General features: G+C 35.6%; 1 protein-coding gene across 1 annotated transcript in view; it reads right to left on the reverse strand.

The window, feature by feature from the left end:
• Window positions 1-25328, reverse strand: part of SEMA3A (semaphorin 3A) — a 466663-nt gene extending 441335 nt beyond the window's left edge. The window contains exon 1 of the mRNA XM_004739631.3: window positions 25031-25328. The gene's annotated coding sequence lies outside the window, so the exon portion shown is untranslated. The remainder of the gene's footprint in view (window positions 1-25030) is intronic.
• Between the last annotated feature and the right edge of the window lie 91 nt (window positions 25329-25419).

Genomic DNA, 25419 nt, shown 5'->3' on the forward strand with positions numbered 1-25419 from the left:
GGAAGGGTTGCATGGAGTATGATAACGTTAGAGTGGTAGGCAAGGTATACATCATTTGGACCTTAAAATCTTCAGTAAAAAATGTGAATTTTCCCCCTAAATGTCAGAGGAATACCTAAAAAGCTTGTAAGTGGAATAGTGATATGATCTGTTTTTCATTTTATAAAGTTCTTTGTAATTGAGGCATGGAGATTAGACTATAGACAATAGATATCAGAGATGGAGAATGCAAAATAAAAAGATACATGAGAGTCATTTAGTTGCTTTTTGGAGCATAGAGGTGTGAGGAAGACTTTTTATAGTATAACCTGTACCTCTTTTTTATTTTTGAAGCAGGAGCATGTATTCCTATTAACAAAATAAAGAAAAAGAGAGGATTGAAGCAGGAAGAGTTGTTTCAAGTCTGATTACACAGTTTCTTTCTTTAAGTCTTACCTTCTCTATGTGAGAAGCATAGAGACCTGAGGTTGTCTCATATAGAAAATATCTACTCTATGGCTCTAAGAGATAAAGAGGCTTAAGGGTAACCCATAAGTTTGACACTACCACTGTTGTGGTAAATAAATGTATCTGGTAAATGTGGTAAATAAATGTATCTAGATTGTGTGCACATTTAAACAAATCACTTACATTTTCCTAATGTAATTTCTTGTATATTAAATGGGAAGATCATGGGGCGAGAGAATGGCAAATGGTGGGGGGGGGGTGTTGTCGTTCGAGTGGTATAAAGTATAAGTTATGTTAGATTTATAAGATCTAGGTATCTGCTGTAAAACAGTGCTTATAATTAACAACTCAGTATCATACACTTAACAATTTGTTAAAAGGGTCGATCTCCTATTAACTTGCTCTTACCAAAAGCAAGTTTACCTTTGCTTTTACCAAAAAGCAAACCTGTTAACTTGCTCTTACCAAAAAAATGCAGGAGGGAGCTTTTGGAGATGATGAATATGCTTGTTATCTTGATTGTAATGATACCTTCATGGGTGCATGCATACAACAAACTAATCAAATTATAACTAATCAAATTAAATATGTCCAATTTTTTGTGTACCAATTATGCTTCAGTAAAACACAAATAGAATATGGGATGCTTAATCTAAGATCCGCATTTTCAAATTATTCCTGGGACTCTTAAAGATTTTACTTACTTATTTGACAGACAGAGATCACAAGTAGGCAGAGAGGCAGGCCCCAGGACCCTGAGATCATTACCTGAGCTGAAGGCAGAGGCTTAACCCACTGGGCCACCCAGGTGTCCCTATTCATGGGACTCTTAAGTGTTCTGTAGGAATGTATGTATCTTCAAAATAGATGAAGGATGACTCTAGAGGAAGGACCTCCATATGTCCCTCTCCGCAATTAAATAGCTCAATTTTTTTGTTTGTTTTATATGTCTACTTCATAATATTTCATTTAAATTAAGTTAATATTACTGAAAACCATTTCTAATTTATGAGGCCATTCTCGGATATATTATGCAGATCTATCATTGATTTTTCCCCTTCTTTTCATAGGTATTATTTATAGGGTGTTGTTATTAATGCCATTGCTAAATAAGAAAATAAAATTTTCATTTTTTAATAAAATTTCTAATACAACCTTGACTCCTGAGCATGGACAATTATTTCCAACTGTACATGTTTCTCTGGACTGCTCAGAAAGATCCCAAATTCAACATACTACAAATAAAATACTTGATTCTTCTTCATTTATTTCTTATTGCCCAAACAAGAACACCAGAAAAGATATCCTATTTTTCATTCCAGTGCATGTCCCTTGGTCCTACATTCTATCCCTGAATATCTAGCATGTCTACTCTACTCACTTAGGCTACAGCTTCCTAAATAGCCTCCTCTAATTTCTTCCTCTTCCCCAACACACTTATCCAAGCCTCAGCTCAAAGCTATCTTCTTCTATGTAAACATGACCATTTTTCTCTCTTTAAATGGCTTTCAATTTATCCAGGACATACTTCATAGCTTGGTATAGCTTCTAACACTACAAAAATTAATCAGTCACTATGTATCATTCATTCCTTTAATATTAAACTGGTATGTGGAGCAAGTTAGTCTGTGACACAATCAAACTAAAACTTCATTTTTGTCTCCCACCATTTTTCAAAAACATTTTTTTTCATGAAGTTTACGCTTCTCTACCTATGCAAGAAAACTGACAATCCTGTGAATTTTCTGTTCTTTCTTAGGTAAAAGATAGTTCTTGTGGTCATTTAAGCCACAAAACACAGCCTCAGTTTAGAATTAAGGGGCACCAGACTTGGCAACAAATCTCCCCCTTGCCTGTTCAGGTCAGCCTGTTCAGGACAGGAGGTACTTTGGACCTGGACGATGCTAGAGCCTGTTTTTGCTGGAGGAACTTGATGAGTGATCCAGATGTCCTCAGCCGGGACCCTCACATCTGGGGTGCTCCCAAGTGGAGGTGGCACCACTTTACCCCTTTCTCCTGTGAGAATGAATACCCACCAGTTGGCAACTACTCTTCTTAATAAAATTTATTCATAAACCCTTCCCTTCTCTTCACTCTCAGCCTGTAAATGGTTTCAGAGGATGACCAGTGTTCAGAAATTTCCTTCAAAAATCTGTGTGTGGTGATTCAGCAGCTCTATGTGCATTTTGTATTTTTCAGTTTTTTTTTTAAAGATTTTATTTATTTATTTGTCAAAGAGAGAGAGAGAGCACAGGTAGACAGAGTGGCAGGCAGAGGCAGAGGGAGAAGCAGGCTCCCTGCTGAGCAAGGAGCCTGATGTGGGACTCCATCCCAGGATGCTGGGATCATGACCTGAGCCAAAGGCAGCTGCTTAACCAACTGAGCCACCCAGGTGTCCCCATTTTTCAGTTTTTGGAATCTTGTTGAAGTTTCAGTTATAGTTTGAATTATTTAATTTACTCCTTAATTTATTCCTCTGTAAAGGAGGAATCTAATTGTCTTTGTGAACACTGAGCTTAAGAGGAGTTACATAAAGTTTTTTAAGATGTAGACCACATAAATCACTAAGCCAGAAATGAATTCCAGGCACTGGACTCTGGATCCATGATCTTAGGCACTGAACCACCATGTCCTGGCATCTATCGACTTTTTTTTCTTTTTTAAGATTTTCTCTATTTATTTGACAGACAGAGATCACAAGTAGGCAGAGAGGCAGACAGAGAGAGAGAGAGAGAGAGAGAGGAAGAAGCAGGCTCCCTGCTAAGCAGAGACCCCGATGTAGGGCTTGATCCCAGGACCCTTGGATCATGACCTGAGCCAAAGGTAGAGGCTTTAACCCACTGAGCCACCCAAGTACCCCCTCTATCTACTTGTTAAGCCATTCTTCCATTTTCCGTGCATTCCAACATCACTGACCTTCTTTTCCTTTACCAACCTTTTCTCACCTTTTACCTTTAGGCAGGCCATTTTCTCTAACAGAAAAGGCCTCTCCTTTTCTTTCTTTGACAGTGACTCTCTACCGAACTCTTACTCAAAACAGCTACTTTCTTGACCACATCAGAAGGCTGAAGCACTTCCTTCAACATGCCTGGAAATAACAGTGTTATTATAGAATATTTTTCTTATTTCTTATTCTAATAAACTGTTTACACTTTGTCTCTCCTGCTAGAACTCTGAGCCTAAGGCAGATAGATATTATATTCAATTCATTAAAACCTAAGGGAAATGTTTGCTGAATGAATAAATGATAGGCTCTAGATAGGCTACCATTGGTGAGACAAAATAGTTGTTCTGAATTTGGGAGAGAAGAGTAAATCCTTGGAAATGATCTAGTCCCATAAACTCATTTAAGAGTCAAGGAAGTTTAGAGCAGCTTTTAGGAAAAAGTTACTTATTGGAGGTACCCAATGTTTTAATTTGAAACTCTCTTTCTCCATGTCTCAGGAGTTTTTGCAGTCCTTATTTGCACAAAACTTTCAGCAAGGTCATGTGGCACAATGCCAGCATGTGGAACCTTCACTTGCATCTTTCTAAGGCCTAGCAGATGTGACCAGGCTGTGCCAGGACCACCTGGGAGTCATTCCTAAGTGGCAAGACTTGTCTCACTTATGCAAAGGTTATAACTACAATCCGCAGCAGGTGCTTCGTTTACAGCATTCAAGGTCATTTACAAAGGCACTTTGCTAGGTTCTTAGATGCCAGGAAGCTCTATCGCAGTAACACTGTTAGCTTATACGGCTCACTCTCTTTGTTTTTATCAACTCTTTAAGTCAATGGTTTTCTGCTATCTATAACTTTTATTTTAAGTCCTTCTCAGAGATAAGGTATACATTATGAATAAGTGAATGAATGAACAAAAGCATGTTATTGGTTAAGGATAATTTAAAGGGAAAAATTAGTGAGAGAGGCAGAGAGATTTCTTACCTTCATGTTCAGCAAAGGCTGGCGCTAGATTAAACAATCTGGTTCCAGGGTATTTCTAATAAAGATTTATGAGGATTGGATTCATATCAAGAGTAGTTTTTGTTTTCTTTTTTTTAAAAATCCATCTCTCTGTAGTAAAATACTCTCTATTTTTTGAAAAAGCTAGGTCGGTCTTAGTCAAGTTTTGCATACTTTTCAGGTTTTGTTTGTGATAATATTGAGATGTAACAAAAGCAGAGGTGATTTTTTTTTCATTTTTACAGCTCAAGGCAGGAAAAATAAATAAAATGGTCAACACACAAGGAATTTTTATGAAAAAATTTTGACCTGGTGAGGTCACAGTAGTGATTATATCTTTAAAAAAAAATAGAAATAGGCTGACCTAAAAGGCATACCACATGTGTTTTAACAGTAATGCCCGTGTTTTATGTATTGATATTTTTGAATAATAAACTTTCTATCCTTCTCCCAAAAAGGGAAAGTGTGGTTCGGTATATGAATGATGTAATATTACTTCCTGTCTTTGGGAGACCTTCCATCTTGTTAGTGCTGCTATCCCGTTTGACTATAACCCTGTAATCTTTAAAGAATGTTTTTGGTCATGGGCCCTCACCTTCGAGTGATTTCATCCAGATACAGTTTCCATAGGCTTTACTGGTTTAAACAGAAGAAAAGAGCAGACCATCTGAACAAAATAAAATGTCACCATTAAATTGGTTTTTGTAGCTTAAGGTACAGTGTAATGATATTTTTCCAGCAGCTGCTTTCAGTTGGATTTAAAGTTTAGAAAAAGCTTTGCCTCTGATACAAAATAATAAAGTACAGGTTGTGTTACTTCCTTCTTTTGTGTCCCAAAACATAAGGAAAGTCTTTGTGCTTTTACATGGGAAATGATGATCATTAAGAATTTCTTTCTTTTTTTCTTTTCTTTTCTTTCTTTCTTTCTTTTTTTTTTTGTTTAACCTGAATAATTGCCCATATGTGCTAAATGGGGTATACGTGAAAAGTGCCTTTGAAAAAAAGTAGAAGCATTCTTCCAATAAATATGACTGTAACTTGGATCGGTTTGATAACTTCTCACATATAGTTGATTCCTTCTATAAAAATATTTAATTATTTATGCAAAAAGAGGCATCTTAGTGATAAATCTGTTGTTACCACCAAGAAGTTAAGAGTTCTTTCACCTAATCATGATAATTAATTTTGTTTCCCAACCATGGTGATAGTTTGTTATATTCATGAAGAATATAGACCTTAGAAAAATACAAACTTAAACATAATCTGAAATAATGGTAATCTCTGCTATTAGTGTCTTTAAATTGTTAATGAAATAAAAGGAGTAAAAGTAACAAAAACATATTAAATATTCTAAACAGAAACTAAAGTAGGAAAGCTTTTATTCTGAGATTAGCACAGTGAATAAACATTCACCAATTATTAAATTTACCACTAGATAACCCAATGAAGAATGGAAAGGAAAGAAAAAAAAATAATTATAAGTTTCCTTAGGTACTTATTATACTTCATAAAGAGTTCATAAATCCTCTACTGTTTCCATAATCAGAAGTTTCAAGGTCAAAATTAAATAAGGAAAAGTGCTCTCCTTGCAAATAATGTCCTTAAAAAAACTCATTTTTATTTTTAATTTGGCCAAATGTATGTTCCTATTTAAAAATACATTTTATTTTAGGTTAGAAGTAGGCAGTATGACAAAGCATTTGAGAAGACACAAATGATCCTGTGGAGAGTGGAAGTGGAATATTTTTTTATTTTAGTTGTGAAATATTGTTAAAAATAATTTTAAAAAATACTCTGGAAGATGAGAACATGAGAAAATACAGTCTGGGCCTTGGTGGGTGAGTTTCACCATGCTGAGACCCAGCAGCTTAACTTAAGGATAAAGCATGATGCATTTGAGATGAAAACTCTGTCAGTTGATGTAAAAAACCCGAGGCTTATATAACAGCTAATACTTACTTATAGATGCTATATGGCAACTTTATATACAGAAATCCCAGAACTCCTTCTTCAATTATCTTTTAATTTTTAACACTTCTTATTTAGTGTGAGCTCTAAAAGAGTACCGCAGGAATAAAAGTAGGCTCAATCTTGGTCTCATGCACCCATTTGGCTGCCTGAGAGTTTGAATTCTTTCTCCTTTAAGACTGCACTTGACACCTTATCTCATAATTGGATTTTATATATAAAATTACTGGGGTCAGAGGGAAAAATGGATTGATTCTCTACTGGCTAGCAAACAGTGAAGATGAAACCGTTGAGTGTAGAGAGAGGAAGGAAAAAAAAAAAGGATGGCTTTCCTTTAACAGGCCTTCCAACAAACAAGTAGGAGGACTGAACTGGGGAATTATGATTTTTTTTTGAATTATGATATTTTAATCACGTATTCCAAAATACTCTGAAGTTTATAACCAGCAATACACACGAAAGAAGCTGTTTTTGTTTTTTTTTAAAGCCAGATAAACACTAGAATTCAATCATTTTCCCTGTCTTTTGGGATGTTTCTTTTTTATCCTGAATCATAAACTATTAATGCTTATGAGTGGCCTTGTAGGAGAACTGATATTCAACTGTGCTGTTTTCCCCCAACAGTATTTCTTTCTAGCGATCAGAGTGACTGCTCAACACAATACCATCCTAAAAGGCTAACATTTTTCAGACTCATCACATTTATATCTCCCTCATTAAACAGACAGAGAAAGCTTTAAAAAGATGCAAGAAAATCCCTAAAGGAGGAAGTTTAGGTATTTTTTTCAGTATCATGATTTTAATAAAAGGTTCAAAATGTTGCTTAATGTCAACATATCTCATTGTTCCATGACACAAAGGAAGAAATATATGTAGGAAGAATCAAAAGACCTTGAAATCCTCAGTGATGTTAAAAAAGCAAAGCTTAGATTTGTAGGACAATAACTCCAGTCTTTTGAGGGATAAAAATAGAAATTGTGTTAGCAACCCATCCCAATGGCTTTCCATCCTCATGGGAGGGAGAAGGAACGAACGCGTTATGAAATCTAGACCTGGAATTGCCAGAGCGCAACAAAAACCCCCAATTCCCCCAGCCGCAAAAAGACCGTCTCAACCATCCATACTTCTAGGCATGTTTTTTTTTCCCCCCCCTGGTTTCTAGGGAAACATGCTTTTATACCTAGGGCTGACTTGGGAAATCCTTTTTTAGACTCCAGTAAAAATTCGCTTCTTATAATTGTGAACAACACCTAGGAATAGTGGCCCTCCAAATCACCTGACTCTCAGATTTTTTCCTCCCTTAGTAGCTTAGGTGAATGCTCAGGATTATTATTAACTGCACTGACTTGACACTGATTGCTAACTAAATTTAATAGAGTTTTAAGAGACTAACTCAATGAACAGTAGTAGATAGCTCTGGGGATTACTTAACCTCAAAATGAGAGCCCAGTCTAATAAAATATTAATATATATGGCTGTAATAGAAAGGAAAGCATATATGAATATATGTGTGTGCTTATATGTCCATATAAGTAAAATCAAGAGAAATAGCAAAATATTTTTTCAAGAATTGAGGGAAACCTGGCTTAAAGTCACAGCCTACAAAGAAAGACACGAGTTGTCCTATCCCATTCTCCCACTGCAACATGTTTCAGGAATTACAGAAATGCTGAAGAAGGCTTTGGACTTTGAAGGAATATGGATTTGAGGTATGGAGGAGGTAAAGTAAATATTTAGACCTTATGAAAGTTTACTCAACAGCTTAATTATTCCAGAAATAGGTTAAAACTTTTTAGTGCTTTGCAGTTTTACTAGTCAGGAAACTACTGATATTTATCCCAACTTTTAATCCATATCTTTTTTCCCCAACAAATTTTCTAGACTTTTTCAGATAAAACATGCCCCCCAAACCCACTGATACCATATAAGATACTCAGGGGTTCAGATTATAAAATACTTTTAAATACTTAAGAGATAAATAAAATCTTCTTTTAAAAACAAATTCATATACCAGACAAATCATATAATATGGTAAGAGGTAAATTCAGTCAGAATGCAGTGTTCTGCTCTTAAACTTTCACCACGACACACTTCACTATACTATTCCAGAGGAAGACAGGCCCACGAAACCAAGGCTTCATATCAAGTCATATCAGTAGGTCTTAACAATGGAGAAGGGAAAATCTAAAACATGAAATATTGACATTCAAGAAGGAAAATAATACTCTCGCTGCAAAATAGGAAAGGATATAATTAATTAACAACAGCTTTTAATATTGGCATAAGCTTAGAGTGACCTAGTGACCATTGGTATTTTCAATAACAGCGAGAGGCAGTAACAAGGATACTTGGTGTTACAAAATTGACTTTAGACTGGTCTGGGTCTGAATCACAGCTCTTTCCCAACTCTAGATATGAACCTCAACAACTCCATCTCTTTGAGCCATTATTTATGCTTTCTTCATAGAGTTATGTTTAGGTTTAATGGGAAAAAAAGAAACCACACAAGCATGTACACAAACACAACATGCATGCATGCGTGCATACACACACACATACATGCACACACACGTGCACACATGCACACAGATATACATAGTTAAGCAAAATACCTGATATCTAAGTACTTATTAGTTTCCTTCCTCTTATTCCCTCTGAAGTTTTTCACATTAATCTTTGTGTTTAATCACATTATTATCTTCTATTATTTTTTAACTTAAAAATGAATATGATTATAAGAATAAAAGAAGTGGGAAAGATTAAAATGCCATCCATAGATACATCTTAGTATTCCATATTTAAGTCAAATGTAATACATGTTTTAATTACCATGAGAATGGTTGAATAGAAATACCTGATCAGACAGTTCAGAAACTAAGAGAATTTCCAATGATAAAGAAGAATCCCCGGGCGCCTGGGTGGCTCAGTGGGTTAAGCCGCTGCCTTCGGCTCAGGTCATGATCTCAGGGTCCTGGGATCGAGTCCCGCATCGGGCTCTCTGCTCAGCAGGGAGCCTGCTTCCTTCTCTCTCTCTCTCTCTGCCTGCCTCTCAGTGTACTTGTAATTTCTCTCTGTCAAATAAATAAATAAAATCTTTAAAAAAAAAAAAAAAAAAGAAGAATCCCCAAACTGTAAGAATTATCTTAAGCATTGGTCCAAAGTGGAAACTTAACACATTAAAAGAAAAAATTAAATACACAAATATAATGAATAACACCACACTGAGGCAGGAATGAATTCTAGTTCTATTTTCCATACCTTTAGTGCAGGACAGCCCAGATACCGGAGACACACATGGGTCCAGATCTTGGAGATCTGGATTAATTCAAAAATTCTACATGGCTGTGTATGTTCCATCCCGACAACAACGAGGGCTCTGTCTCAACAGTTAGATAGAGCTGGGAGAATCCTAGCTCCTTCACTTTCCTATCTCGTGGCCTTGGGAAAAAAAAAAATAAAAGACAGTTTCTGATTTCTCTGACTCTAATATTAAAAATACTATCATAAGAGAATAGAAATGAACCAAACCTGACATTTCCTTGCTAGAGGAAACAGACTTCCAATATTTTAATTGAAAAGGAAAAACAAAACAAAACAAAACAAACAGATGAGAGATATAATTGTGTGTAAGCCAAAAATAGCATCACATAGAAACTTCACCTAGAGCAGGACCTTCCTGTGTGGTGAAGGTGGTCTTTGAGACAAGTGATCCCAAAGCTTGTGCCTCTCAAAAAGGCAGGTTGTTCCCCAGTCAAAGAACTGCAGGAATCATAGGTGAGAAATTCTGCTCCCTATTTATATTGTACAGAATTCCAGAGGAGTGGGTTTTCTCATCCAATGGTTATGCCAAGTACTCCTCTCTCTTTCTCTCTTTTTTTTTTTTTTTCCAGAGAAACATTTAGAGATCAGTACAACTATTCCTCCTTGTACAAGCTTTAACCCTTGACATTTTGTCCTATAGTTTGGTGTAATAAGGAATAGGACTTTTCTCCCCCATCTTAGGAGGGTAAGAGCTGGTGCATCCAGAACCCAAAGGAGAGGAGAACTGCACTATTACTCTTTGGCATTTATAAAGTGTATTTCCTCTGAAGAGTGTAAAGCACATCATAAAATGTTAATTAATAGCCAGTATTTTTCAGGGCATCCCTAGAGAGGGGAAATGCAGGTGAGGATACTCACACCCTCACATCTACCCTGGGAAAAAAAGAAGCTCCATCCAGAGTAAAAATTGAGAGAAAATATAAAGGGCCAGTGGGAACAAATGTTTATATTTGGTCTGAAAAACTGCCCCTCTAGTTAAAGGATAGGAGAAGTCTGGACAGATGACAGAAGTTGTAAAAGTGAAGAGGAACTGGAGAGAAGAGAAAATCTTTAAAGGTATGAGAAAAGAGAAGGAAACAGAGGATGAGAAAGAATGGTGAAACATCTGTGACATCATTTTTCTTCCAAAAGGCCTCAGATGGGCTACAGGCGCCAGAGTTCTCACCCCCGCCCCCAGGAGTGCTGGGTCCCAGGAGTGCCGCGACTGGGGCGGGAGGGGCAGGAAGAGCCCCCTCACATTCCCTAGTGAAACTGTATTTTACTAGACACACTCAACCCGAAATGTCCTTGCAATCACGAAATGCTAGAGAGGCAGACTCTGGTTTTGTAGTTGGCTTTTTGTTTTGTTTTGTTTTGTTTTGTTTTAAATGTCTGCTCACCTATTTGTTTGTTCATCTGGTGTGACAGGATGTGTGAATGTGATGAGTGGTTAGCTGTTTCTTGTGTTGGTGCTGGGGTAGTCATGGTGTGCTGAGTTGCTGTGTTAAAGTTAAAAAACACATATGAAACAGATATCACTTTTCTTAAATTCCTTTCTACTTAATGTTTGGGGGAAAAAAAAGTGAGAAACTGCAGTCATACAGATGTTGGAGCTCACTTTGTTGGGTTGGGTTGGACACTCTGACCTAACTCTTTTATAAAATAAGATTGAAATGAATTTTAAGAACAGTCTTTAAGAAAAACATTCACATAATATGCAACACGGTGCTTTTGTTGGCAAATAGGAGGCATCCTTATTTTCTTTATTTTTTTTTCTCTAATCTTCTCTAAGTAATTAGTGGTCAGCAAATATTTTGCTAACTGACAGGTAATGTACATGGGATTTACTTACAAAACTCCTAGTTAATCTATGACACCCATTCCTGCTCTCATTTGAAACGATACTCGTGGTAGCAATTTTTGATTCCCACAAAACTTTATTTCTTTAGAACCTAGGGATAAGGGGAAGAGAGTTAGTTTAAAAATCTCTCTCTGCTCGCCTCTCCTCCTACTTTTGATCTCTCTCTCTCTATCAAATAAATAAATAAAATCTTTAAAAAAATCAAAAATATTTTAAATATATCTCAGCCATCGAAATACCGAGCCAACAAGCAGGTGGGGGACTGCAAAATAATGCAGTAGAGTAGTAGACTGTGAAGTCAGTTTTATTAAATTAGACTGACAGCACTTAATTTGATGAGTTAAATAATTTTATTCAACAAATAACATGAATGTCTAATATATGCTATGCATTCAGGTGACCAAGTGAAAAGAGAAAAATACTGAACAAATATAAAAATTCTCTTTTTTTCCATATTGAGCCTATTGTTTTGCTATGTAAGTATTTAATAAAGTAAATTACAAGAATCTTGTGTTTTTCATGTATCAACATTCAAACTGGTAAATAACCAAAAAACTGACAGAATAAAAATGGAAAAAACATTAGAAATGAATTTTATGTAGTCCAAACTCTTTAAATTGCCTCAAGAATCTAAGACACAAACTTGTACAATATCAATATGGTTTAATTTGCTCTTGATTATGTTATCATTAAGTAAGCATCTCTTGTAAGTTAAAGACATGGCAACAATTACTAATTATTCCTAGCCAAGTTCTGTAAAAAAATAAGATAATATTTTAATCAGCTTTCCATTACCTGGCTTCTATAATAGCATGTAACAGTCATATATATAGGGGGAAAAGCCCAAACAAGCAAATAAACAAACAAAAAACTTGCCTTATTCCTAGTTGTTCCTTTGCAAGTAAAAAGCATGATAGAAGAGTATCTGCCATGTTTTTAAAAGAAAATAAATCAAAATACATTCTTTTTATGTTTACATCGCTGTTTCACTAGCAGCAATGATCTAAAGTATTCTTGATGTGACATAGTTCCTTAAGTAACATTACTCAAATGAATAAATGTATGTACTGCAGAAGACATTCTACAAAGATGAATGACAGAAATATATTTCCATTTATTTGCTCAAATTCTGCGTTAAGTCTACCTTTATTTTTCCTCACCTTGTGTGAAAGAATGTCAGTGTATATGGTCATGTTTAAACTATTTATCTGTATATATAGTGATGTGAGGATATGGGATCACTAAATAAAAAGTGAAACAGTTAATTAGTATGGTCTTAGTATCCTGGTACCTTCAAGAGCATCCTTGGGGGCACGAATGAAGGAATGACAGAAGTGCTTAGAGAGTCAACTAAGCATTTGGAGAGTAATTGCTGTGAGAGCTATTGATTAATTCTCCAAACAAAAGCTCAGTATTGGATTTGATGCCTTTGTGGAGCTTGTTCTGCCCGAACTCTCTTTTGTCAAGTCCCCCTTTCATTATCACCTTCTTCCTCAGTCAGGTAACTGAAAATTTCAAGGGAACAGCTAACCAGCCAGTGTTGAGGTAACATCTTTCTGGAGTTGAAGTCATCATGTTACACTGGTTTGTTTTTCCACCGAGATTTCACATTTGTTAAAATATACCTTGAAATGCAGTTGTAAGGGAGACCCTCCCCTGCCCTCAGTTGCTCATACCTTCTAGTGTCAGTTCCTTCTGGGATTTGGAACAAAACGGAGTACTTTGGCAAATCTAAAAATAATCAGTCCATTAGTATCAAGTTGCTTTCCTGAATACAGAGAGGTGCTCCTTCTGCCTCTCCAAGGCCAGCCATCTTCCCACATTCTTTTTCACCTCACCCTAAAAAGTATTATGTTTAAAATACAATGGGAACTTCATTGACTTACTGCTCTCCCCACAAAGACTGAGGTTGTAAAACATAATTGCATATAAACTTACACACAAAACCTTTTGCAACTTTGTAACATCATTTTACTGCAACTCTAGGTTGTGAATGCAGATCTTGGTTAAAAAAAAAAAAAGACTAGAAGATAAAACACACACAAGAAATTGGAATGCATTAACTAACAGTTGACATTTTGTATCTTTCCATTAATATTAATTGCCATATAGTTTTGGTGAAACCCCCAAATAGAAAATATAAATTTTGTAGACTACAAAGGATTATGAAACTAGATGTTATTATTTAAATAAAATGGGTTATATGTATGGGTGAGGATACTTAAAGAGTAAGTCTAAAGTGTTGTGTATAAAGAAGACATTTCTTTTATCCTTCTCTTTGTGAATTTCCAATATTGGACAGAAAATACTTCAGGAAGTCACTGTTCTTAAAAGTAAGTGGTACTTCCTGCATGTCTGGAGTTAATATTAAATATAACTAGTAGCAGCTAAGAAAAGCTTATTTTTCATATATTTACAGGTTTAATTAGAAAGTGTTTTGTGATACACTCGTGATTTTCAGCCTTATAAATTGTACTTTTAAAAAGTATTGTTCAGTTTTTTCCTTACCAAATATATCCTAACATGCTCTTCAAAATAATTTTTCCAATTTTGCATATTCCTTTGAACACCTGGAAAATTAATTAGTATCTACCTAAAAAAAATAGAATCAAATGTTCCCTTCCAAAATATATTTTTTTATAGCCACTCACAGAACAATAAAAACATTCCACTAAGATTCTTTTTCATGGTGAAGAATGCATTCCTAGGGTCTGTTTTGGGGGACTGTAAGGGGAGAAACCTGGGGTGCTTTAAGGTTAATGGACAGTGATTAAGGTTAATGGCTCAGTGCTTAAGGTTAAGTGCTATATTTACATAGCTGCCAATTCTCTTAAAAAAAAAAAAAGTGTTCATGTCTATCAATCAGCTCCAGCTAATAGCCAATTAAATAGCAAATGGGGCATAGAGGAAGAAGTTAAAGACCCCTGAATCTGCATTTACAGGTGGGACTGTCAATTCTCCATCAAGAAGTATTTACTGAACATCTACTTTGTCACAGCTGTGTTGCACACAGACAGTGGAAGTCCTGGTCTCTGTGTCTAAGAACCTTAGCCTCTAGCAGGGAAAAGAGCCCCAGGACAAGCAACTATCAAATAAATGACATAGGTAATACAGGTTACAGAATTCAGAGCAGGAAAAGATTCTGCATCACTCAAGATTTCAGACTAGGGAAGGATATTTAAATGACGCCATAAAATTAATGGTTTTCAAAGAGCTATATTTCATTCTTTAAAAAAGTGTACAACCTCAAGCAGTGTGAACCCATGCCAACGACACTGTGCTATCCATAATGTTCTGCTGTAGTTTAAGCACTAAAACTACACCCACGGTTTATCAATCATATTGTGAAGTTCAAGGGTTAGGAATATTTAATTTTTCTTCTTTTTCACATGTAAAATCTCGAGGTCAATTTAAAAACAAGGACAATGATAACAACAAAAACAGCTAGAGCAAAATGACATTAGCACACTAACTTTGAATTCAGTGTAAACTCATTTAGATTAGGCAAGTCAGGAAAATTTAGGCTAGTGTCAGGGTCTGAGGTATCCGGCAGTTATCCAAGGCAAACGGCATCACTAACCCCCAATGACAACATGATTAATTATATAAATGAAATTTACTAAAACAAGATTAATGTTCATCTCGGCAGCAGCCACTGGGAACAATACTTCATACATGGATCGGCTTCACTTTGCCTCAATTAGCAACATTCAGGCAGGGCTTTTTGTATTTCTGTTTTTCCTTTTTCACTCCCTCTGAATTTCCAACTGATTTCAGAAGGAAGGTATGCTAGGGATGGAAGATGTGGGAGTTAGGGGCTAAGGAGGAACACCTGGAATGGTACAGAAGGTGAAAAATGGACTTGTAACACATAATCATTAAAAGTAAATTTCAAAACTTCTCTTAAAGATTATTTTCCTTCAGTAAGGTTCTTCCAGTGTCTGGTTTCAAAATATTTCACGCACGAGAATAAAACAGGCAAAAGTGACTGGACAGCAGAAATTGACACTGAGTTGTAATAGATCCTCATCTCCTGACTGAGACTGGTGGCCAGGGAGCAGCTTCCTGGGTCAGAGCTAGCCACAGACAGATCTCAGCTTGGAGGTGGAAAGGAAGCGAGCTCAGCCCTTGGCCTGAAACTCAACTCTTTAATTTTTTTTTTTTTTTGGGAAGCTTATGACATTAGAAATACCTTTTGAATCAAAAGATTGCCCTTCCTAAAATATAAACACCCCCCAAAGGGTTAAACTTTTATAATTAAAAGATACCCATCAAACTGTACTTTTCAACATGCTGTGTCTTTGCTGAATTGGCTTCCTGTCCAGGAACTAGCAGTAATTACTACACCCAAAGAATGAGTGTTTTGATTTAGGAATTACTGGGGAAGAGGGTGACAGTGCCAAAGAATAAAGACTATTTAAGAGCATGGAGCTTTCTGAACTGACAACACTGCCGCTGTTGGCAGAAATTCAAGTTTGGGGGTAATCGGAAGTCAGGATGATGACGACGAGCATGAGGGTGACTCAACTGCTGAGAGAAGGAAAGAGAAATGGCTCCCTGAATTGAAAAAGTTGTGAAGAGAATGGAAGAGTGTCAAAGATAAAGTTTGTAACACTCAAAATTTGCTGAAGGTCAGTCCCATTCTCTCATTTCCTAGTTCTTTAGGCTTCTAAGTAGAGAAAGGTGTGCCCTTTCACTGTGGGGTTCAGTCAATGAAACATGCTAGGAGTCAGTCTAAATCCACAGTGATCCACCAGTGTTTCAAAAACTCATTACCTCTACCTTCTTTCGCACATGTCTTAATTATTAATGGCTTTTGCAGCACAGGTTGGGATCAAATCTAAACCATACACATTATTTCAAAGATCTTATCACTTTGACATGTCTTTGTTAAAACAAATAAATTTTAAAAAATGCTTTAAGTGTATTGTTCATCCAAATTAAGAGAGCCAGCTACAGCTGATGTTAAAACTCATTATCTACTAAATAAGAAACGCTGTGTATAACAGCTACAAAAAAAATCTAATAGAAACTTCATATATCTCTGGCAAATTTTCCAAGGATTCATAGCTCTAATTTCAAGACAGAATATGAAATAATTGAAATATGTTTTTCTATTTCTTTAAGTAATACCATTCTTAATATGGTTTCATATTTTTTCTATTATTACACATAATTTAAGATAAATTAAGTTCACTATTTTCAGCTAATTACATTGTACCATCTCCATTTCATTATGGTGTATATAGTTTGACAGAATAAAAAATTATCTAGAATAGAAAAAAGGTAAATTATTATCTATTTAAAGTGCAAGAAATGCTTTTTAATTCTTTAATTCAGGATAAGCACTTAACAGAAGCCAGCAAAATTAACTAAAAGAATCAATGTCCTCATTTTTCAATATTCAAATAACTTAAGGATATATAATTACTCAAGAGTTTATTAATTCAGTCAAGACTGACTTTTAGTCATTTAAATGTATCATAAAAATAAAATTCTTTAAAATATTAGCAAACACCTTCATAAGAATGATACATCACTGTTATCTTACCCAAAGTTTATTTTTAAATTCTGTTTAGGTACTGTTGTTCAATAATATTATCACAAATGAAATAATATGCATATCCATATTTTAAATTAGAAATAAACTATATACATTATCTATTTAAAAGTTCTCAGGTAAAAATATTGAGGCAATGTTAATAAATGACCTGTCCATGGGCATATAATTAATTTTGACCTTATGCAAGTACAATCTTTGACATTATAGTCTATACATTTTAAGACTATGTATACAAATGCACATATATTGTATGATTATTGTATAGCTGATACCTATTCCTAGACAGTAAACTAGTAGACCTGAACTGCATATAGTTTGATAGTGTTCACCTATTTAATTATCACTATTATAAATCCTTAGCAATGCATTTCAAATATCCAGTAGTTAGAATTGGCAACCCCAACAGTAAATGCACTCAAAATGCTTTCAACCTGCCCAGCCCTTAGAACTTTCTGAAAAAATAGCTTGAATCAATCCTTAAACTTGGGTGGTCACAGTTGTAGGAACTCCCCAAGTATCATCTGCCCACAACACTGCTTCCCTCCAGAAAAGCCAGAGTTCCTGCCACATTCACTTTCTTCCCCGAAGACATGCTGACATATAACATTATTGCTGGAGCCACATCTGATATCCCATGGATGGGTCTTATTAGCCTGTTACCATGTCAAAGGTGGTCTTCCAGAACTAGTATCCTGAGCTTTGGAAGCAATTCCAGGCTTATCTTATGGGAAGTCTTATTCATTTAAGCAGTTAACATAATTGATTCTGAGCTTTAGTCCTAGAAAACACAGTCTTAACCTTTCTTAGTCTAATCTCATATAAAGGATACAAAATTCCCTGGGGAATTTTAATTAAGGGATCTAGATCTTTTTCAGCCCTTCAGAATGTTGATCTGTAGGTATATATACAGTTTATAAAGCTGACAGAGGGGCAGATACGCTTAAAATGTCAAAGCAACAAATGGCAGCAGTTCTCTGGGCAATAAGTACAACTATATGCAAGCACAGTCCAATTTTGTAGACAGAATGGAAACACGCCACGCCAGCCTTCCAAATGAATCTTCTCAAACTTTATGTTAACTGCCTGTGGATAGAGAACTAAAACACACTTGCTCATTTGTCATGACATTTTGATCTTTCTTTCTTTTTCTTTTTTTTTTTTTAAGTTTTTATTTATTTATTTGACAGACAAAGATCACAAGTAGGCAGAAAGGCAGGCAGAGAGAGAGGAGGAAGCAGGCTCTATGCTGAGCAGAAAGCCCAATGCGGGGCTCGATCCCAGGACCCTGAGATCATGACCTGAGCCGAAGGCAGAGGCTTTAACCCACTGAGCCACCCAGGCACCCCCAATATACATCATTTTCTACATGATAAAATCATCTATAACATTTGTATTCTCCTAAAGGTACCAAAGGAAAATGCCTTCTTGAAAGATGTGGCATCGATATCATACTCATTTCTTATATTTTCTTGAATCAAAATATGATGGCAATACCAAGATGATTATCAGGTATGACTCTTACTATATATACAGTGTATATGTGCATCTCTGAGGTTCATAATGTATTGAAATAGTTTGAGTCTCTAAATTCCAGACCAATGGACAGGAACTGTAATAAATAAAAACAGTTTCTCAAAGCACAGGACCATAGGGGAAGACAGGAAAAGATGAAATCAGAAGGGAGATAAAATGCAGGAGACTCTTAATCATAGGAAACAAACTGAGGGTTGCAGGAGGGGAGGGAGGATGGAGTAACTGGGTGATGGGCATCAAGGAGGGCAAGTGATGGAATGATCCCTGGGTGTTATACAGACTGATGAATCACTGACCTCTACCTCTGAAACCAATAATATATTGTAAGTTTATTAAAAAAAAAAAAACAAACAGTTTCTGTCCCAACCTACACTGTATATTGAGCATCTTGGCATGCTTGTGCACATTTGCTGCTTTCAAATATCATATTGAATATATACTTGAAAATAATTTTTAGTTTAATGTTATTCATAGAACTGAGAAAGTAAAACACACGGCTCATCTATCAAATGGAAATGATAAATTTCTTTTGCCTATCAATATGAGATTAAATAAAATAATGTAACCTCAGGACATACAGTAGTTAGTTCACGTTTCTTCTGTATATTCACCCACATACATTTGATTTTGTATTTTAAAGGAAATGAAAAGGCTTGAACATCAGCTACTTTTGCTCAAATTTTCATCTTGCATAAATTAAATATTTGGTCACAAAGCTGATCATGTTAAAGCATGCTTCTAATATTATTTTAGAAGTGAAAAAAATGAGAGTACATTATGAAAATGAACTAATAATTGTCAAAAGAGGACTGAACCTCAGTGTTCTACCTCGTGTTCAGTGCTCTATTTATGGAGAATTTTAGATTTGTAATTCAGTCAAATATAAGCATAAATGCTAACATGTGGGTGCATAATTGATGGTATATGGTTTTTCTAGGGAAAATAAATTCTAGAGTAAATGAAAATACAATTATGAGGAAAATGATTATGTAGCATGTGGAATTCATGCTTATCAGCACATCTGGCCCAAAACAAGGTCAAGGGGTACCTGGGTGGCTCAGTGGGTTAAGCCTCTGCCTTCAGCTCAGGTCATGGTCTCAGAGTCCTGGGATTGAGCCCTGCATCGGGCTTTCTGCTCAGCTCTGTTCTCTTGCCTCTCTGCCTGCTTGTGTCAAATAAATAAATAAATAAATAAATAAAATCTTAAAACCAAAACAAAACAAAACAAAACAAAAAACGAGGTCAAAACCTCAAACTTTTAATGCAAGTACAAATAGAACACTGGTCATCCTTCTCTGCTTTTCATCCAAAATTGAATGTGCTAATATTAAGGAATAAAACAAAATGAAGTTGACTGCTAATTAGATGTCTCTCTGAAACCTTGAATTTGTGGTACCTGCAATTTTAACTCTGAACACACAGCAATGATAAACGGTACTTCACTTCCAAATTAAAAATTCATCTAGTGCTCAAAATACACTGTAGGTGTCAATAAGCCTAAAATGAAGAGAATACTTAATATTAAGCAAAGATAGAAAAGAAGAGCTTTTGGATATTGGTTGTAGAAATATACCCAAGGTAGCTGAAGTCTGATTTGTGTAGGGAACCTGGGACCAAGAGCCTTCCATACAAAGGACCATGAATTGAGTTGTGTTTGACTACTGGTTTGGGCTTCCGGGTATATGAAACTGTGGAAGTTCTGACCACCAGAAATGTATGGAACTGTCCATCAGCACAATAGCTAAGCCTACAGTGTTCTCAATATTTCCCTGGAACATGAGCCAGTAGTAAGGAAGCAGGTAAGAGCCAACATCAGAATTAACTGTAGACTGCGGCCCTGGTGGAAAGCTTGGAATGAATCAGGTGAAAAAGGGAGGGGGAGGGGATGAGGAGACTCTCCCACTGAAGATGAACCTACAAATGAAAATGAAGTATTTTCTGGATAATTCAAAAAGGATTTACGAGGATACGATTAACTTCAAGAAGCTAGCCTGTTGATCTCTTTGAGTAATGGTAGTGATAGAGGAAGTCTTTCACCAAAGTTTTTTAAGTAATCATTAATCCTCAAGGTAGTTAGAGCTTTCAGATCCTGTCACTATAGATTAACTCTTGCAGGATCTTGAGATTAGTTTGAAAAAATTACTTGTTTTCTTCTCTGTCTTCTTTGGTATAAAAACAGTCTCTGGTTTTATAAATGCCAAACACATTTAAATATGTTCATTAGGTATCTTTTATCAACACTAAAGGTTATATGAGAATTAAAGTAACATTTACCTTCACCCACTTCAAAGAAAGTGAGTTGGGTTGCTGAAAATTTGAAGTAATTTCCACATGTTCATTACATTTGCCATGCATAAACCTGTTTATTTGTATAAAAGCAACTGGATGTTTTGGCTTAACAATGATAATATGCTTTTAGAAATAAAAAAAAATAAAACTCCCTTTAAACTGAATATTCTGTCTTTGTCTAGGATAGGACACACAAGCCCATCATGATAAAAGTTCTATTAGGAAATTGAAGGTTTTTTTTTTATCATAAGTAATTTGTTTTTGACTTCTCTACAAAGAACATTCTCAATTATATGGATAAATGCCTGTCTTGGAGAGAAAGTGTTCTGGCAGTTAGACATACTAGCAATTTCTAGGAAAATCTGTATTTGAAATGCAATATTTCAAGTAGGTGTTTTCCAGGCTATGCCTACAAGACAAAAATATCCACAGACAAAGGGAAAATTCAATTAGCATTCTATTTAAAAAATCCAGATGGTCCTACTGAATAACTGAGGCCTGAAAATCTTTCGGAGTGAATAACTGACAGCTCATTTTCTTCACTGCCTTAGTGGTGGGAATGTGTGGAGGTGACACTCATTGAGAAGCCATCGCAATTATAGTCACCCCTGTTAACTTCAACGCTGGATTGGTTAGAAATACCCTCAGATGATAAACTCTTCTCAGAGACTTAATAGGAATGAGAATTAGCAACTGAGCGAGGGTAGAAGGACCAGTTCTTCAAATGTCTGCAATATAACTGTAACTCCTTCTTTACCAGTAGTAAAACTTCTGAAAAGTAGTAGGGGCTCTATATACTGAATGATGATATAACTTGAAGTGTGCTCATAGTCACTGGCATTTAACTATCTATGCTTTGTTTGACTGGGTGTTCTATCTATTTCTACTTATGAATCTCTTTCAGAATTCAAGTAGTTCTGATAAGGTGATAGAAATAAAGTCAACTTTGCACTGATAGTAAAGTCAACTATTAGGGAAGCAGTACTTCCAGTGTTTGGAAGATTTATCTGTTTTTAGGCCAAGTTAATTTGAATCCAAGTTTCACTACTTATTAACTATGCAACACTGGTCAAGTTCCTCAACCACATTGTTTGTACATTTATAAATGGGAATAGAAACAGTACCTACTTCACTGGGCTCTGAGGACTAAAAAAATCATGGGTACAAAAGGCTCAGGGTCGTTTGGTTCCTTGCAAGAGCCCAACCAATGTTACTCATTAGCACCCTACCTGGAAGTAGTTTGCTTCCAATTCAGAACAAAAATGGAACCCTGAATAGAAGAGTACTTGGAAAACATACCTGTTGGGCACTGACAAGGGGAGAGCACCTCTGGGATATACTGTGCCCACTGTATAGTTGACTACACTGTTTCCTCCTTGAGTGGCCATTCAAATTCAACTGTATTTGTACCTATACTTGCTAACCTGACATATAACATAGTTTCTTTGTTATAAGTGAAAGCAGAGTTATTGAATCCTATAAATGTTGATTCAAGTTTAAAAATTATAAGTTATTTAAGAAAGAGTATCCCTTAAAATAAGTCGATATATGCTGTGATTTCTAAAAGAATTTCCTCCAAGCACATGAGGATTTGCATGGATAAATACAGCACATATATTTTATATTTAGTTACATTATTTGTATTATTCACTCCTATTGCAATCTTATTTGAAAACATATACAGATAAAGCCACAGAGACATGGGACACTTAGATGAATGAAAAGACAAAAGAATTTATTTAAGGACCATGTAATTTGTAAGTTACTTAAATTTCAACATGATATTTATTAGCAAAATATAATTCCAGTTGAAAAGTATTTTTTTAAAGTTTTAAGTTGGACTTAACCTTAATGCTTCCAGCATAAGTTTTAACTGGGATGTTTATAATAAAACCACTATTGTAATTATAGATGACTAAATTGCTTCTTTGAGGATATCACTAGATATAATCACCGTCTTTATCTCCACTTAGCAATATAACCTTAAATGAAATTCACCATTAGTGAAAAATCATTATTTGCATGAGTTACTTGTGTATATTTACTTGCTGGCATATAGCTACCATTTAAGCATAATAAATCTTATACAAAATATCAAACCCTTCCTCTGTCACTCCATCTCTACCCCCACAGTGCCTCTTAAAGTTTATTAAGTTAACTGAAATTTAAGCAAAGGCTACATTTATTCTAAACATTTTGGATAAAATGTAATACTCTCATTCATCTTCCTGTGCCCTCAATAATTGGCTTGAACGATTTTTTTCACTTATTTTTTTACTGAACCAAATATACTAACCAATATGCTATCATCACATAAAATTAACCACGAAGTATTTAAAAAGTACAGCATAGCACCACTTGATTTTTATTATATTTTGAAAGGCAAGTGAAGTAAATCAAGAAGAAACAAATCTAATGTCAGTGCTGAAGTGAAGTCCAGCCTTTGAAAAAGACTTCCTATTAATCACAGACCTGACCTTTTCATTAAGGGGCACTTGCTGGAGTCATTGACAGGGTTACAGCATTCATATGTGTGAACTGTACTCCGTGGTATTCATGTACTGGGGAAGGCATAGTGAAATTAGATTCTCTCCCTGTAGGGGGTAGACATTGACCGCTATTCAATGCCAACAATTGTCGGTTAAAGTATTTCATGAAGAATGACTTTTAAACTGCATTTACTTCACCATCAGTAATGTCAAATGCAATTCTTAAAGAAATATATTTAACCAGCGGTAATTAATTAAACCTCTCATAGCAGCAACTTTATCCAAGCTAAATCATTTCTGAATATACACAAAGGAGTCATCAGGATTCTACCGTCATGGCTTTTAACACATCAATTTCAATGATGTCCATCTATAATAGTTAGAAAACAAAAACAAAACATCGGCCAGTAGGGAATTATTTAAACAATGCAACAGTGTTTTATCTACTTTCACCTGTCTATGTACCCTATATATGTGCATTGTCTTTTGAGATAACAGAGCCTTCCAGACTAATTAAAAAAAAATGCCTAAATTTAAAAAAATCCTCAAATGAATATAAACAGATATTATGACGTGCTGACAATTTTTAACCACATCCTTTTTAAGATGATTATCTTTCGGCACTATCTGATGGACTGAATTTAGGAACCCATAACTGGATTCTTTGTCTGGGCATATGTCCCATGTGTTTATTTCTTACATGGAACATCATACATTTGAACAGCAAACACATTCTTTCACATTGGCTGACATTCCACCTGAAAAAGTCCACCACAGTTAGCTTGTTAACACAATTCAGGATATATGGTGTAGTAGTAAAAAGATTCCCCATAGCCAAGTAAAAATCAGAGTAGGGGGCTCAAGGAACAGGGCTGTATTTAGATCAAATCTGAACTTGAAGTTCAAATATAGTTTAATGGTGAATCTAAAGTTGTAAATGCAAAGTAAACGCAAAGTGAAGGCTGCTTTAAACCAAGCATGAAAGACCAAAAAGTCAAAGTTGAGATTTCCTACATCTGGCTTTAATATCTTTTCCTATGCTATTAAACAAATAACCTTTTGTTTTCTTTAGTTTGTTTAAAAATTCATTATCATTGTCATTACTGCTACAACTTAATACTGCCTTTAGTTTTCAGCATCCTTTCTTTGGTAAGAGATTGCGCTGTAGAATGGATCTGTTAAGCAAAAATGGCAAGCAAATTCCGCACATTAACGAATGGTGATACAATACAGTTATGCATAAAAATTGAAGTCTATTTTCAGGAAAAGTATGTGCTTACGTATTTTTTTAATTCTCAGAACTGTGACCAAACACTTGCTACCATCATTTCTGACAACAAGAAAGGACGCTTCACTCAGAAATCATGAATAATGTGCCAGGCTGCAGGATTGAATTAGCAATATTATTAGCACCACATTTTAGATCCAAGACCTTCTGAATGAGGAAGTCACTTGCAGAGTATTTAAGTTTCAGTGACAGCGCCAAGGCACTGTGCAAAACGAAACCGGAGGAAATCCACAGGGTTATGAACACAGGCTTTTTGCTAGTTCACTTTTGCAGCCTTTAGAGGATTCCCTGAGAGTAAACATCCCTAATTAATTCCCAAGTAAAGAAGGAAGAAGAAATTTTCCACTTACTGCATTTGCTGTCCTTTGTCCACACGTTGAAGTCAGAGGGCTGTTTTGCGGTTCTTACCTAGCTCCAGGTTGCCCTCCAGATTAGGCATCAATGTGAACGGCAAGAAGCGTGTTGACTTTGTTAACTGTACAAGGAGCAGCCCATCGCCCTGCTGCTAGAGAGCCGGTCAGGACAAAGTGCTAAACTTCAGCATGAGAGCACAGCATCTATTACCCCTGAGGCTCTACCATTTCACCTACACCTGGGCGGATCTATCAAGCTTCATCTCTATTAGAGCTATTTGACTCTGTGGTTTAAGAGGGAGGAGGAAAAAAAAAAAAAAAGAGGCTTGCCGTTGTCACACTTGTTTCCTATTAAAGAGCCTTACGGTGGATTGAGTAATTGTGTA

The sequence above is a fragment of the Mustela putorius genome, unplaced genomic scaffold, assembly GCF_011764305.1.
Source record: "Mustela putorius furo isolate JIRA1106 unplaced genomic scaffold, ASM1176430v1.1 tig00003845_pilon_pilon_pilon, whole genome shotgun sequence".
NCBI lineage: Eukaryota > Metazoa > Chordata > Mammalia > Carnivora > Mustelidae > Mustela > Mustela putorius.